At 39.9% G+C, this 16,529-nt stretch overlaps 1 long non-coding RNA gene across 2 annotated transcripts in view; it reads right to left on the bottom strand.

Annotated features, from left to right (window-relative positions):
- LOC132363691 (uncharacterized) overlaps nucleotides 1-2,413 on the bottom strand; it is a 38,300-nt gene extending 35,887 nt beyond the window's left edge. For both annotated transcript variants that reach the window (XR_009502641.1, XR_009502640.1), the window contains exon 1: nucleotides 2,329-2,413. This is a non-coding gene — a long non-coding RNA (uncharacterized LOC132363691). The remainder of the gene's footprint in view (nucleotides 1-2,328) is intronic.
- Nucleotides 2,414-16,529: the final 14,116 nt, after the last annotated feature.

Below are 16,529 nucleotides of genomic sequence, written 5' to 3'. Positions count from 1 at the left end.
TAGAAAAACAAGTTTCTAGGGTTGTCATTGCTGCAGAGTGAGGGTGTTTGTGTGGGCAGAAAAGAATGGGGAGGAGGAGGGCAGATAACTTTACTGACATATTAATTCTTTGGATAGCAGTAAATGAATGGTCCAAATAGACATTTGTTTCCCTTAATAGGTTTTGTACAGGTCTCTTACAAGCTGTGGCATATGCTTCATTTATATGTATATTTATTTAGAAGGATAGAGAATAATAGGTGTAGTTTGTCTATAGTCGCAGTTATTTAAAGTCCAAAGAGGTTACAACTTTTTCCTACTCCAAACACGGATACAAAGGTCTCTTGTACATGCCTCCTGCATTATGCTGAAGGCCAATTAAAAATGAAGATAATATTGTAACTATCGAGCCTTGGGATGAGGAAGAAAGAGGCTAAAAGGCAAAATGACTCCAAGATGGCTGCCTCCGCCTTCTTCCCCCTCCTCACGGCCTGTTTTCCACATAGGAATTCATGTAATATTTTGTTTACAAATCACACTGTAGGTCATTTGTGAATGAGGCAGTCTCTGAGGCACCAGCATCTACCTAGCATACCCTCATGATGCCGTCGAGGTATGGAGAGAGATTAAAATGCAAACATTCAAATGTATTTAGATGTGTACATAGTGATTGGACTCACACACATACACACTTGAATGTGTGAACAACACACACGGCTGCAAAAGGGATAAAAGGCTGAAATCCTTCTTAATTCTTAGGACAGAAGGGCAAAGGAGGCCGCCAGGCCGCCACCTTCCTCCTTCAAAAGTCCAAAAATGCACTGTTCATGGTCTGGATTTGATTTTGTAAAAAAGATATATCTTACTGATGACTCTCTCATTAGGCGGACTTCTGAAGTCTGGGGAGACAAGATTTCCATAAATTATCTCTCTAACTCATCTCATGCTGGTGCAAAATGCAAAGCTAAAATTGTTTGTTTTTTTTTTTTAATTTTTTTGCATTAAAAAAAAAAAGAGTGTACCATGCTCACCAGCTTCCTGACTGACATGTTAAAGGATTAAGAGCACTAGTAATTACTGCTATTAATTATAATAAATATACTCAATCATAAAATCCCACCCATAAAGCTAAACTAAAAATAATGTCAAGAATAAATAAAAGTATATTTGGGGCTTTCTAACAGATTTATAGCAGGTTACTGTGTAGACTGGAGTGCACTAGGCATAGAACAAAGCAAGTGGTTTAGTTCCTATAGGAAATATATTAAAAAGAAAAAAAAAAAAAAAACCCACAACCCTTTATCTAAAAGCCATCAGGGACAAGCACTCAATACAAGTTAACAAGCAGGAACTGATAAGATAACATTTATATGAGGTCAGAAGTCAAATGCCAGTCAAAGGCTTTTAACCTCTTGGGTCATAAACAGGAATAGTTAAAAGCAAGAGGTAGTTATTTATCGGATTTTAAGGGTACCTTATCATTGCCGGAGAATCACGGATGATGAAACTAATTAGGATTTATAGAAAAAGAACTTTGTAGCTGTTCAAAGAAAATTAACCTACCGTAATTCTTCAGTTGGTAGGGAGAAAAACAAACAAACAAAAAAATCCCTTCTTTTTGGGGGGAAAATAAATCGAGCAATTTAAACAGATTTAGTAACAAAATCTCTCTCAGAAACAATAATTTATAGCTAATGTACATATTGATTAATATATGGTGAATAATATACCTTATAAATTCTGTATTAACAATCTAACCACAAAAATAAGCATTGCATAATTTATTTCCAAGTTTTGATCTTTTTCTTTTACTCCCCTTTCAGACCTCCTAAATTAGACAGAATATAACTCTGATATCACAATCCTTCTTGTCTCAGAATGCCATCATTTATAAATTGAAAAAAATATGTATTCTAATAGCAATTATTTTAAAACATCAAAATATCAAAACTACTTGATTAAATTTTTATCTTAATCTAGTCCAGAGAAACAGATGTCTCTTTATTTGCTGTCAGACTATTTTCCTTTGTTTTGATTTTTGTCCTTTTTTGTCTTTTCTTAGGCTGATATTCCAAACTCCCAAACAGTTCCTGGTCCTAGAGTCCGTGCTGGCTTATATTTTCAAAGCATACCACCCCCTTTTTTTCTCTATTGCAATAAAAGAAAGCAGATCTAGATATTTCTTTCTAGAGAGAGATAGAGGGATTGTTGTTAGGCCTGCTAAGGCCCACTGTTTCTTTAAACAGAGTCCACAATACACTAGGCGAACATTGTGGATTTAAAATGCTTTTAAATATTTATCAGAAGTATTTTATCATCATATTCAAATGACACCTGGAGTGCACTCACCTTTATTGACAATCTCTGTTCTGAAAGTCCATTTGCTTCCTTAAAGCCCCCCAAGCAGAACAAGGACTACCCGTTTTCATTCAGTTAATGTTTAGTAAAAAACCAAGCAACCTTAATCAGCATGCTGATTGCATCGTCAACTAACAAATAATTTACTACTCTGAGCATTGCATTCCATTAAAAGCTCATTAAATTTTCTGTTCTCCAATGGGAGGTTTAGCTTTTGAACTGCATGCTTTTGCTTCGAATGATCATTCATTCAATTTTTGCAAAATGTTGTGGTTTTTTTCCCCCTAAAGTATAGGTGAGCATTTCAATACCTATAGACTGCAGACCCATGGAAACACAGCCCAAGGCTTGAGTATGTTCCATTTGATTTACAAACTCTGTTTCATAAAAATTCAACATAATCTCTTGCACTTTTAGGAAATCTTGAAATCACTGGGTGTATCTGTGGTGATGTGTGACCCAAACGTAGCCCCAGAAATATTAATACAGAATATAAAATATCAAATCCCTTTTAGAAGCTTAAATTTTCCATTTCTACGTATTATAGTTATTGCTATTTTTATTATTTTTATCCTTATAAATAGCTGTTTTCTACTAATTCAAAAAGGAGTATGACACCACAAAGCCCTTACCGTATTGTATTCGATGCCAAACTTAATACCTCGGGTGTGTGTATGGGGGGAGGGGGCGGAGGGGGGGGGCCTAAGAAATCCACATTTTCTGGGGTTTACCCATTTTTTTACAAACTCAGAATCCCCTGCATGATTTTCATGCCCAGACTCGTCTAGGAAAGAGTATATTTATTATTTTTAATTTAGGGAAATGTAGGAAAATCTCCAGCCCCCAAGTTAACATGCATCTTTGGATTGCTAATTGCGCTCATTGCAAATTTGGGTCATCTTGCATGAGTGACTCTAATGTAGGGCTGAGATTGCCATGAAGCGCAGTGGATTCCTGATTCCCCGCGCTAATCCTGAACTCGGTGATTGTGTCAGGTGCAGTTCTGTATGCTCTAGCAGCTGGCTCATCCTCATCAATGCAAATAAGGCAACTCCTACAATCAGAGCCTTGCGAGTGTGAAGCCTGATTGCTGAGGGCAGGCTAAAGCACTACACAGACTCTCACTTTCAAATCACGCTAAGTGACAAGACAACTGCAGTGTCCCTCCAGCTCAAAATCAACCTTTTGAAAACAAAACAGGAAGACGAGGGTGGCTACAAAGAAGAGGAAAACCCCAGTGTCTGCGAAATGGACTTGTTTAGATGGGCTTTATTTAGGTACAGAGATAACGTAAAGTGCATTTCGACGAATAATTCTTTAACTCCTGTTCAAGATACTTTGTTTTAAGGGCTGCAGGGGATGCAAAGGTGAGGGAGACACAGTCCCTGCCTTTGAGGAACCCTACTATTTGACTGCAGAAAATTGTAAAACTTAACATAATAACAGAATTATTATTAAGGCGAAGTCACCAAAATCTTAAATGAAAAACCACAGAGCGTATTTTTACAGGAACTGCTTAGAGATGGCATTATGGCATAGACGTTAAGAGCAAGATGTTGGAAGCTTAGGGTTCAAATCCCAGCTTTGTCACTTACTTGCTCAAGTTATTTCACCTTTCTACAACCTTCACGTCATCCTCTGCAGAATGGCGGTGACACAAGCACCTTGTAGGGATCTTAGAAGAAGGAACTGAGATGATGTATGTAGCACACGTGCCACAGTGCTTGGCACATAGTAAGTGCTCAGTAATGTCAGCTGTGATTATTCCTACTTCCTCCTTAATGTACAAAGAAGGGGGGAGGAGGGGATCCAGAAATAGCAATGTGCCACAGTTTGAAAGGCACTTATTTGATCTGGCTCTAAATTCCCACTTTACATGTAGCACTTACCCTGTGCAAGTGAAAATACTGTGAACGTGAAAAAGCCCTGCACCTCTCAGTGGTGTCTGGACAACCCTGGCAACATGAAGGAGAGAAAAAGAAATCCCTGTGCTTTTCCTTTTCTTCTTTTCCAAACACGTGTGCAGACTTCCCCTGCATTTCAGCCCCACCCTCTTTATTTTACTGCCTAATCTATAAAGGAGGATTAAGGGCAACATGCTGCTTTGGCATAGAGCAGATTCTGGGTGAGGACCTGTAGGTAGAGTTTAATGAACACAATTTTCTAGCACTGTGAGTGCATATTTTTAGCTACATGCTGGGCTCCAGTGTTGGCTCTTGAGACAGATGAACAGACCCTTTGCTCAGACTTGGGTGTTGCTCCAAGAAGAACCTTTTTCAGAAAGTAGTCGGGAAGAAAATGTCTTCTCTTTCCCTTACTCCTAATTTGCAGCCTGTAGATTTGGATTCCAGGTAACTGGTCCCAGTAAGTGGCACGGTGACATGGAGATACACCACTGTGGGAAGCAAAGGTACTTCTGGGCCGGGGCGGATCTGCTTTCTCGCTAGAGGATGGCTGGTGCTGAAGTGTGCATCGCCATGTTCCCCCTTGGAGAGCAGGCCAGAGGTAGTTAACCTTCCTGGGGGAGGCTTGGCCTAGACAACATCATAGACACCATATCCCCCCTGGAGTTACCAAACAATAAAACTGCTTCCTTTGCCAAACACAAAGAATGGTCTGGAGTTGGATATTAGCAAACAGCAAACCACATAAAGAAGAAAGGGCGTGAGGGAGGGAGAAGGAAGAAAGGGAGAATAGGAAGGAAAGAAGGAAAATTACATGAAGATAAAGCATAAAATAAGATCTCTTTTCTGCTTTAGTTTGCCAGGGAGAGGGCAGCCATCCAGTCTTGTCTTGATTTTAGCCAGTGCCTTGGTGGGGATGGGGGAGGTGGAGAAGAAGGGGTTTTGATGTGATGCCAAGCAGGGCAGGGATGAGGCACCAGCTCTTGTGGAAATAGCTGAGACTTTAAGACCTTGGCATTGGGAGAGTGTGATCAAGATGGTGAAGTGAGTTGATCTCTTACATTCCTGCTCAGGACCCTCTCCTTCTCTTTCTAATAGGATTAACAGATATTTTCCTAAGCAGAAATCAAAATGTGTCAAATCATCTGAGACAGTCAATTTGTTCACAATGCCCACATTCTTGCAGTACGGATGCAGCACTATTCAAAAACAGTTTCATTTCAAGAGATACAATGCAGCGGAGAGGTAAACATTTATCTTCATAATCTTACACTCCTTTCAGACTGCTTAATTTTTCCCGGTGATTTTCCCCTCCTCTTTCACTCCACCCCCAAGCTCAGCTTCAAAACATTTTGTACAAAAAAGACATGACTTCCCCAGAGGATTCGGGTCTCAGTGATCCTGATGATGCAACGTGTGCTCTCCATTATTCCTGTGAGCTCCCTGAATATGTTCCTGCTTCCTGCCTCATAGCTTCTGTCGTCTCTGTGTTTGCATCATTTACAAATCCTCCTCGAACACCTGCAAAGGTTACCTCCACCTCTTCCTCCCTCCTCATCCCAAGTTATCAGGACTCCTTTGCACCCCACTCCACCCCCATTCTTTCTCCTTTTATTGTTATTATTGCTATTATCCTTCTCTCCACCAGCACAGCCCTCTGCGGCTTCTCCTTAGGGAGGCATTAAGTTGCCTTCCTTTGTGCTACCTTAAAACTGCTTGTCCTCCTCCGGCTCCCTTTGAACGCAAGGACCAGTGTCACCTTTGGAACAATGAATGAAAGTAGTTAGAGTGGGGTTCCAACTTCACATTCCTGAAACTCTCTTGTATTTTCATTCCCCCCTCCTCCTTCCTTCTCAGTGAGACCCCGTAAGATGGCAGCAATTAGAAGCTCTGAAATGAATAGAAACAATAGCTACTGGTATGTTTTATTCTTGAGATCTGAATAGTAGACATTTAGCAAGCAGAATAAAGTCTCATTTCCCCCCCCCCTTTTTTTTTCTTACCATTTGTATATTCAGTGTATATGTGTAGTTTATTTTTCAGTGGGTTGTTGACAGTGTTTTCTGTAATAATGTGTTTTCCATTGATGTATTTTAGGTGTCTACTTAACTATAATGCTCTATGTGATCATGGTGTCAAAATATAATGAATTGGTCCATTCTACCTAGAAAGCCCTCTCCACCATTTTCCCTTCCCACCTGTTAAAATCCTACCCATTCTGCAGGATCCAGCTCACAGTCAAATCTCCCCTGAGCAGTTGTCCCAAATCCTTCCAGGAGAATTCTTCTCCCTCCCTCCTGGCTCCCATTGGGAGTATTGATGCCTCCGCTCTGATTGGAGTCTGCTTTGAAATCCAGCTATTGTTGATATATGTTTACACAACTAGATTATGAGGCGGAGGACAAAGAACTTATGTCCTCCTTTCTGGACCCTCTGCCATTCCTAGGAGGGTGCCTGGCACAGCAGAAGGGCTCTGTTACCTGAGGGTGAAGTGTGGATGACTGCCTGGGCTTTGAGCCTGAGAAAAGCCCACCAATTCCAGTTGGGGTCCCTCTGGATCAGGTGAACATCAGGCCACTTCTGGCCCACTTCTCCCACCCCATTTCCACTTATGCTTGACAGTGATTTTGAGACTTTCCTACATTAGAATTTTTAATATTTTTTCATCTAAATGCTCATCTTTAGTAAATACATAACTAGATGGATTGTGAAGTGAGGGAATTAAAAAGTGCCATCTTATATCTGAATGAATAAATCATTTATATTAGCTCTTCTGTTTCTAGGCTGGTCTGGAATTGGCAACAAATACCAGGACATCAGTACTCTTTGACATGGTGTATTCATTAATTTATTATTTTTTTAGTGCTCTGACAAATTGTTTACTGTGAGCCAAATGTCAATTAGCATTGGCCTGAAAAAGGAGTTACTGTGCTACACGTGTTTGTATTTAGCTTTCGAGTCATCCTGATTATTTTGGCTTTTATTTGCACAACATATTTATCTTCAGAGACTCACCAACAGCACCACACACACAAACACACACACACACACACACATACACAATACTACTTAAAATTTTAACATTTTCTTAAAGCCGTACCTTGCTGGCAACCCTATCATTTTAGTACTGAATTTTTTTCTCCTGATAAGGCAAATGACACTTTAGCCTTAGTTAATGTAAAACAGGAAGGTGTTAATCTCATTTTCAACATGTCAGCTCTTCCAGGTAGGGTATTAATACGCAAGATCCCCTGCTGGCAGACTCAAGAGAATCTTTCTGGCTGTGAAGTCAAGTCCAAACCCAGTAATTTTTGCTTTCCTTTATTGTATGTGCTAGGTCTGCTTCATTCACTGAAAAAGATATATCAGTAGCTAAATGCATATAAAGAAGCAAAGAGATGTTTGCAAACTATTGACTGAACTCTGTACTCAGACACTATGGTAGGTTGGCTTTAAAATATTCACACACTACAAACATTTGGGTATGTTTGATGATAAATAGCAACTAGGTAAGGCATATTTAAAAGACCCTCTGAGATCTGTAATTTTGCATCAGAGGACTCCAGCCCAATGTCACCATTTACTTAGTTTAATTTGCACTCTTTAAAACAATAATTGTAAAGAATTAAACAAGGAAAAGCATGGACCATGTTGTAGGAGGTATTACAGAATTCCATGTCCCACAAGAAAAAGGTATTGAAGTAATGTAGGAATCGAACTTTTTATTTATTTACTTTTTGGTCAGGATGTAGATATGAAAGAAAACAAGGTTTTCGTGGTATTGAATTGGTATAGACAGTGTTAAGAAAATTTATTTCCCCCAGAAATTATTAGGTGTTTGGGGGATTTGTCCTACTTACTCTATTCCTACAAACACTAAAGGGAGTTTTTAAAGGACAGTTTCAAAAGAGGTCAGAGACAGCAAAAAAAAAAAAAGAAATCAATAACTACAGTGAATATAAAAGAATATTAAACTTAAGCTTTCTTCTTTGTAGATATGATTAATAGGTTTTTCAAGAAAATGTCACATGCTTCCAACTTAAGGAAGAATTAGAATTAGCATTTCAGTCTCACATGGGAATGGGATTTTATGTGGTTTGTAAAAATCATAGATAAATAGATTATAGATGTTGATGAACTATTAGTTTATTTGAGCTAAGAATATGAGAGAAGCCGAAGGACTAAAGCCAGATGATGCCATAGGCAAAAGAGAAAAAAAAAAAAGATCATTTTACAGGGGTGAGCAAGTAAAAGAGTAGTGGCTGTGAATGAAAAGGCAGGGGACCCTGGAAGCGCACAACCAGCAAGGCTCCTAGTGAGTTCAAGAGAGATTTGAGAGGAGAACCAGTGATAATGACACTTAAGAGGTTAACTTTTGCACCATGTCCTCCAACTTGCTAGTCACAGGTTCTTGTTTCGTGGCCGGGACGAGTATTATTATGCCCATTTTCCAGATGAAGAAACAAGTGCAGAGAGACCGACTCCTTCGAGTCACACAGAGTTATGTGCAAGCCCCAGCACTGTGATTCTTCTTCCTCCTCCTTTTTTTTTTTTTTTTTTTTTCTTAGTTTGAGATGGGGGCTTGAAAACTGTGGAAGGAAGGGAAGAAAGATGAACCAAAAAGATGTGAAATAAGGACAGGAGCATCACAGAGGAATTCGGAGTGGTCCAATGTATCTGGAAAAATAAGGCAGAGAAAAAGTGAGATGATAAGATTCTTTTCTTTTATTCTTCTCCAAGTTAATAACATGCACAGTGACTGTTTTTATTCATCTCCTGCCTGTATATATTTTCCCACACACCATTCTATAGTTATATAATTCATTTCCTTGACCACTGGCTCAATACTTTATCACTTTACCAGTTTCTTTTTGTAATAGCTTTTTATACTCCTTGCCAGTGAAGGTGTACCCCCAGAAGAAGAGGATGACAAAAGGAAGGGGAAGGTGGGCAAGAGAGACCTGGTAAACAGGATCACTGTTAGAACTACATCTCCCTTGTTCCATTTCCCCAGTGGGCATAATTATGCATTTCCCCTTAAGCATGAGGCCATGCTATTTTCTGTGTTTAGCTTTTACCTGGAACATGGATGAACTCACTTAAAAGTATAACAGGATTATATTCTAGCATTGTTCATTGCAGCCACGTAACTGATATTTTATATATTGCATCTTAAATCTCCTTCTGGAAATGTAACACAGTTATAACCTGTATAATTTGTATCATTGTTGACATTTTGATTTTGTTTGAAAACAATTTAGTACAACTTTCACTGAAGACCTTAAGCCTCACAGGTTAGCAGGCTTGGGGTAAGATGTGGAAATAGTGGGAGAAAATAACTCATCAAAGCAATTAAATGACTTGCATGGGATCACACAACTGGCTGAGTCTGAAATAGAAACTTGGATTTTTATTCTAGGCTCTGCATCCTATACCTTGCTTCCCAAATTCAATTCAGTCAGTGCTAAGGGCTACAGAGGATTGCTTTGGAATTCCCTGCTCATGGGCTTATTCTTCTAGTAGGGTATGTCCCAAACAGTTCTAGAAGGAAAATTTTAAAACATCTTTTGGAGGGAGAGAAATTCGAAGTCAAAAAATCCCAAAACAAACAACCCTACCATCTGTTTGTTATTATGCAATAACAGAGATGAGGTGCAAGCAAATCTTTCGCTATAAGTAGTGAAGAAAAGACAAAACCAAAAAACATTGGCCTTATTTTTCTGCCTGTCAAAATAAGTAAGGAAATAGACAGTCGAAGAAAAACATGGGCACTAAAATGATTTCCTTACTCAAAGCTGCCATCTCCTAATATTTTCCCAGTCAACAAATACTGAGTACTCATTTCCTTTTAGGCAGTGTGGTAGAGTCCTGTGAAGGAACAAAACAGACATAATCCCCGCCCTATTGAATAAACTAATTTGGATTCTACTTTCAAAATATAAGCAATTTACTTATCAGCCACTCATACTTCAGTATGAATTACTTTAGATGAATAGTTTTCTTGATTCTTTGTTCTAGGAGGATGTTAATTAGCAGTATGTCAGTTTTATTGTTTATGGGGAGGATTCAGGGCAGTAAACAGAGGAAGAACAATAAAAAGTGGTAGATAATTTTAGACACTGGAGAAATTTGGGAGGGCATACCAGAATGTGATGCCACAGTAGAAAGTTTGTGGATACCTTAGGTTCTGGATATCTAGAGGAAATTAGGTAGGAAGGTGACCAAGGAAGACTTTGTCTCCTAAGGATTTTGGTAGCAATTTCTTGACCCAGGAATCTGTGAATTTATAAACTTGATTCGAGAACTCTGGATTTTATCAACATTGAGTGATATATGCAAAATATCACCTTTTGGTCATCTTTTATGGGTGGTAGTTCTACGCTCAGAAAGATTAAAACAAAACAAAACAAAAAAGACTCTTGCATGCTCTTATACAGACTATATCAAAAGCCCAATAATTGATATTTGAGGTAGGTTTCGGGCATTTTCTTGACATTTTCCACCAAAGTATCCCTTAAGTGGTAGTAGAGGTAGAAGTTTCAGGTGGCAAAACTACATCAACAGAATTAAACTAGTGATGGCAGGGAATGGGAGGACTGTTGAGGATAACCCAAAGCAGCAAGTTTGAAATGTCTTTAAAATATTGTGGTCGTTTTCCTAGATAATTTAAGAAATTGTTGAATGCTACCCTATAATACGTCCATGTTTATTTTTCAAGACAACAGTGCTTTAAATTACGTACTAGTTATTAGTAAAACTGACTCTTTGGGAAGAAATGTTTTGATGACTGTGTGGGTTTCAGTCTGCCTGCACACGCCTACACGCGCATGGGTATGTCTAGAGGGGTTCGCCGAGGAGGACACTAAATGCGAGGTTTCGGTTGTCTGAGCAGTCACAATGCCATGATTTAGTTTAATTAGGTGCACTTTGAATTTTCTTGTAAGGGTGATTACCTGTCTCAGGATTCCCAAAAGGATTTTCCATGATCTACGACTGACTGCCAGCAATATGGGCTCAGATGGTTAGGATAGGTGGAAAATATGGGGCCCAGCCTTCCAGGTCAAAAAAACAGCATGACACCCTGGGCAGGTGAGGAAATGAGTCTGAGTGAAGTATCCTTGCCAGCCAGTTCCCTTATGAGCTATTGACAGAGTTGTGCCATCCAAAATTTCTTCCTCTTCTACCAGACAAAGCGGGCTGGGTGTGAGAGAGTAGGGAACACAGAGAATCTGAGCCACCTCTGCCATTGTCTAGGTTCCTCATCCCATCGATATTTATTAAGTATATGGCAGACATTGTCTAAGACTCAGGGGATATAACAGTGAAGACAAAGTCATGGTAGTAGGCAGAACACTGACCCCCAAAGATGTCCCCGCCATACTTTCCCAGAACCTGTGACTATGTTACCTTACATGGCAAAAGGGACTTTGCAGATTGATTAAAGGTACGGACCTACAGATGGGAGACTCATCCAGATTATCCAAGTGGGCCTAATTTACTCACAAGTCCTTAAAAAACCTGAGAACCTTTCCAGGCTGCGAGTTAGATGAGACAGAAGAAGGAAGATTCAAAATGTACGAGGGGGGCTTCCCTGGTGGTGCAGTGGTTGAGAATCCGCCTGCCAGTTGTGGGGACGTGGGTTCGATCCCTGGTCCGGGAGGATCCCACGTGCCGCGGAGCAACTAAACTTGTGTGCCACAACTACTGAGCCCGCGTGCCACAACTACTAAAGCCCGTGTGCCTAGAGCCCGTGCTCTGCAACAGGAGAAACCACCACAATGATGAGTCCCACGCACCGCAACGAAGAGTGGCCCCCACTCGCCGCAACTAGGGAAAGCCCGTGTGCAGCAACGGAGACCTAACGCAGCCAAAAATAAATAAATTAATTAATTAAAAAAAAATGTACGAGGGACTCAACTGCTATTGCTGGCTTTGAAGATGAAGGAAGAGGCCTTAAGCCAGTGAATGCAGATGGCTTCTAGAATCTAGAAAAGGCAAAAAAAATGCTTCTAGAAGCTGGAAAAGGCAAAAAAATGGGCTATCCCCCAGAGCCTCCAGAGAGGAATACAGCCCTGCTGACACCTTGATTTTAGCCCAATGAGATCTGTCAGATTTCTGATCTCCAGAATGGGAAGATAATACGTTTTGTGTTGTTTTAAGCCAGTAAATCTATGGAAATTTGTCATAGCAGCAATAAGAAACTAATACAATCCCTATCCTCTTTGTGCTTGTATTTTAGTAATACAACAAAGTAAATACAATATAATACAATAAAAATATGCAAAAGGTCGTTTAGATATTCTAATAAGGCTGTGATGGAAATGAAGTAATATGATAGAGACTCTAATGGACACGACTAAAAGCTTTTCAATGCTTCAATGCTTTGACAATGCGCCACTGTGTAAGTGTTGGTGTAAAGACTAGCTTCCCACATAAGAGTTCTTTGATCTGTCTCCTTTGAATCTAAACTAGAGCACAGGCATACAACTTGGGTTCCGTTAATTAGATACACCCATGCTGGACTTTGAATCAGGTGCTGTGATGCAAAAAAGGACAGTTTGGGAAATTTTTCATCTCACCTCTCCATCTTTCCCCTTCCCCTCCCCCTCGCCCCCCACCCCCAATTCCACAATAGTAGCTGAGGCTACAAGGTAGTACATGGCATAAAAGAGCCAACTTGTCCTTAGCAGCTAGAGTTATTCCTTTATGAAATCAGTTCTGCAACATAGTTTTGGGTGCTAGTATAGGCAAGGAAGAATTTTCCTTTACCCTTCTAGATTCTTTTGGCTGGTCTATTAATTCAATTGACATAAGGTTGACAGGAGAAAAACAAATTTAATTACATACGTATGGGAGTCCTACAAAGACAATGAGAGGCTCCCTGACAGCCAGGCAATTGAGGCTTATATGCCATTCTGAGCCAAGAAGGACGTCTAGGGCTTCAAAGGGAAGGAAGACAATTCACAGGAAGATGGGAAGAGCAAATGTTTGGTACATAAAACGTTTGCCATGCCATGCAGAGACAATGGGATGGGACTCAGAGGACTTTGGACAAATAGGCCCTGTGGGGTTCCCAGCTTACCACTCCTTGCTCATAACTTTTTGTAGTTAGCTCTGGTGATAGTTCTCTTCCTGGACCCGGCCCTCTACCTAAATTCTTTTAGGCAGTTAACGGGGAGGTAAAAAAAAATTTCTTCCTGCGTCATTTGGGCTCAAAGTAATCCATATTCCAAAGTGGCACATTTGGGGAAGGCTTGTTCTAAACCTCTTCACTAGTCTGGAAACTTAACTCAAGCTTAGCTCTCCAGCCCTTTCAACAATTCAGTAAGCCACAAAATATCCTTTTATTAAACTCCTTTTTTGCTTAACCAACCGGTGTCACCTTTGATTGCTTGCAACTGTAGGCCCTGACGGAAATAGAGAGTAATCAGAAGAGACCAACTTGAGACATAGAGTCAGGGAGGTCTCTCTGCAAAGGTGATATTTGAACTGGAGCAGAAAGAATGTGAGGGAGCAAATAATATGAACAGCTGGGGGAAAGCTGGAGCTGAAGAAGGAAGTACAAAGGCCACTGTAAGGAACTGGGGTCCTGGAGAGAGCAAGACAAACAAGGCCCCAGCTTTGGTGGAATTTACCTCTGTTGGTAGTATTTAGACAGTTAAAGGTAGGCAAATAATGAGTAACATAATTTCAGATAGTGATGTTATAAATAAAATGAAAGAGAGAGTTACGGGCTGCAGGCAAAGGACTATTTTGGATAGGGTGGGCAGGAAAGGCTTCTCTGAGCAGGTGATGTTACTCAGAGATATAGGCGATTTATAACTTAGAGAAAAATCCCTTGAGTACACTATTGGGACACTTTGCTTAGAGAAGTGAATTTCATAAGGGTTCTTAAAATAAAAACAAATATTGCAGGGCTGTCTTTGCCAAGGTTAGCGATGTTGGGAGACTCAAACAGATGCTGCCCCTAGAGACAAATTAAAAACAAAAAACAAAAAACCTTATTGTCCACTTTATTTACTTATTTATTTATCTATTTATTTATTTGTTTGTTTATTTTTGGCTGCTTTGGGTCTTCGTTTCTGCGTGCGGGCTTTCTCAAGTTGTGGTGAACGGGGGCTACTCTTCGTTGCGGTGCACGGGCTTCTCACTGCGGTGGCTTCTCTTGTTGCAGAACACAGGCTCTAGGTGTGCAGGCTTCAGTAGTTGTGGTGCACAGGCTTAGTTGCTCCGCAGCGTGTGGGATCTTCCCAGACCAGGGCTCGAATCCGTGTCCCCTGCATTGGCAGGCAGATTCTTAACCACTGCACCAACAGGGAAGTCCCGACGAAGTTTTTAAATGTCAACTGATTTCATCTTTTTTGCTGATTTTCTCAACCTTAAACTTGCCAAATACATGACTACATTTTTAGGGAGAAAATTCCTTACATTATGAACATTTTTCTCCAACTACAGATCAGCTTAACTTTTGTTTTGGATAGCTGCTACATGAACAAATACTAAAAACAAAATACAGAAGACAAAGACAATGTTGGTTCTTCATCACTTTGTCAGCAGCTCTTCTGGTTTGATGGGCTAGACTGTCAACAGTGGAATAAAGGCAGCACTAACAGAAAGAAACCTCAGCTTCCAACAGCAGTGTTCCAAATAATCTGTCTGCAGGTGGAAGATGCTAGTTTATGAGAGCATGAAAAATTAATTATCAATGAAAAGGCATTTACTTCTTTCACAGTCCATATATTTATTGACAAATAAATGTTCTTTGTCTCCCCAGAGGAAAGAATTATTCTCTAAAATTGTTTAATCAACTTACTGACATGAGTCAAAGCTTTGAGGGGAAAAAAACAAATGTACTTTCTCAGATAGATCCCAGAAAGGATAAGGCAGGTGGATCTTTGGTATGTTTGTTTTTCAGTAGCGTAATTATATGGAATATCTCTTCCCCACAAAACCAGAAAATTTTTCCAGCAAAATGTAAACAGACTTACTGGTAAATATGGCAAAGTGAATAAATAAATCTACTTTTACTTTTTTCCCAAACCCCAGAAATGGCAGTAAGAGACATTTTTAGGAAGCACAAACCAACAAGGACAGAGAGAACAGAAGAGCAGAACAAACAGAACAAACAAACAAGCAAACAAACAACCTAGAGGCTAGAAAGCAAGTGAATGAGTGGTAAAGAGAACTTAATGGACCTGAGAATACAGATCCTGAAGCCAACAAAGAGGAAACCCATGGACTCACTCAGTTTTACAGCAGAGATTAGCAGCACTAGATGCTTCTGGAATGGGATCGAAGGGGGATGGAGAGATGGGTAAAGTAGAAGGATCTGCTGAAAGTCTAAAAAGCAGCCAAATCCCTCCACCACAGCACCAATTCCCAGCACCTAGGCAACCATCACCCCCCTCTCTTCCCCCACCCAATGCCACAACCCTGTCAGAGGGCTGGAGATCTAGTCTCTGGGGAAGGTAAGACATAGGGTCTCTTGGCTGGGTGGGGGTTAAAGGGGAGGCTAGGATACAAAAGCAGGGAAAATAAATAGAAATATGCATGCTAAATGCTGAAAACCTTAACACTCTTTACCTACCCACCTTCCAGAATAGTAGCTGGCAGACTTTTACCCTCAGCCAGGAGATTTGAAGATCTTTACCTGCACAGTCTGACCAGCTCAAAAGAAGAAGTTTAAAGATACCAACATTCTATGCCCCCCAACTAAACAGCCAAGCCAGATCACCCCAAAGTAAAACTGTTAGATTAGCCACTTCCTTACTTCCAGCTCAGCACCCCTACACACACACACACGCACACACAAATACACACAGATGCCTATGTCTTTATCATTGGAGAGAAATCTTTAATTTGAAAGATAAAGATACCAAAATAAAGCAACAGATAGTAGCAACTTGGAGGAAACACATTCTCTACGTGAAGAAGAAAACCCCCAAACAAAATAAAACATAAGTCACATCATTAATATCCTCAGAAGGGTAAAAAAGATATGGCAACCATGAAACAAGAATAGGATACTATAACAAATTAGAACATTAAAAGAACAAAACAAGGTATTGGAATTTTAAAATATATATATATTTATGTGATAATAGAAATTATAAGAACTGGAAGATTAAAATTTCTGAGGAAATTTCCCAGAGAGTAGAACAGAAAAACAGATGAAAAAAAGAGAGATGACTAGCCCAGGAGATCCAAACTCCAAATAAAATAAAGAACAGAAAAAACAAATAGGGATGGGTGAGGGAGGAGATGTATTCATTTTCTGTTGCTGCATGA

This window comes from Balaenoptera ricei, chromosome 3 (assembly GCF_028023285.1).
Source record: "Balaenoptera ricei isolate mBalRic1 chromosome 3, mBalRic1.hap2, whole genome shotgun sequence".
Lineage (NCBI taxonomy): Eukaryota > Metazoa > Chordata > Mammalia > Artiodactyla > Balaenopteridae > Balaenoptera > Balaenoptera ricei.
The sequence above is the reverse complement of the archived record's forward strand: the minus strand, read 5'-3'. Positions and strand labels throughout refer to the sequence as shown.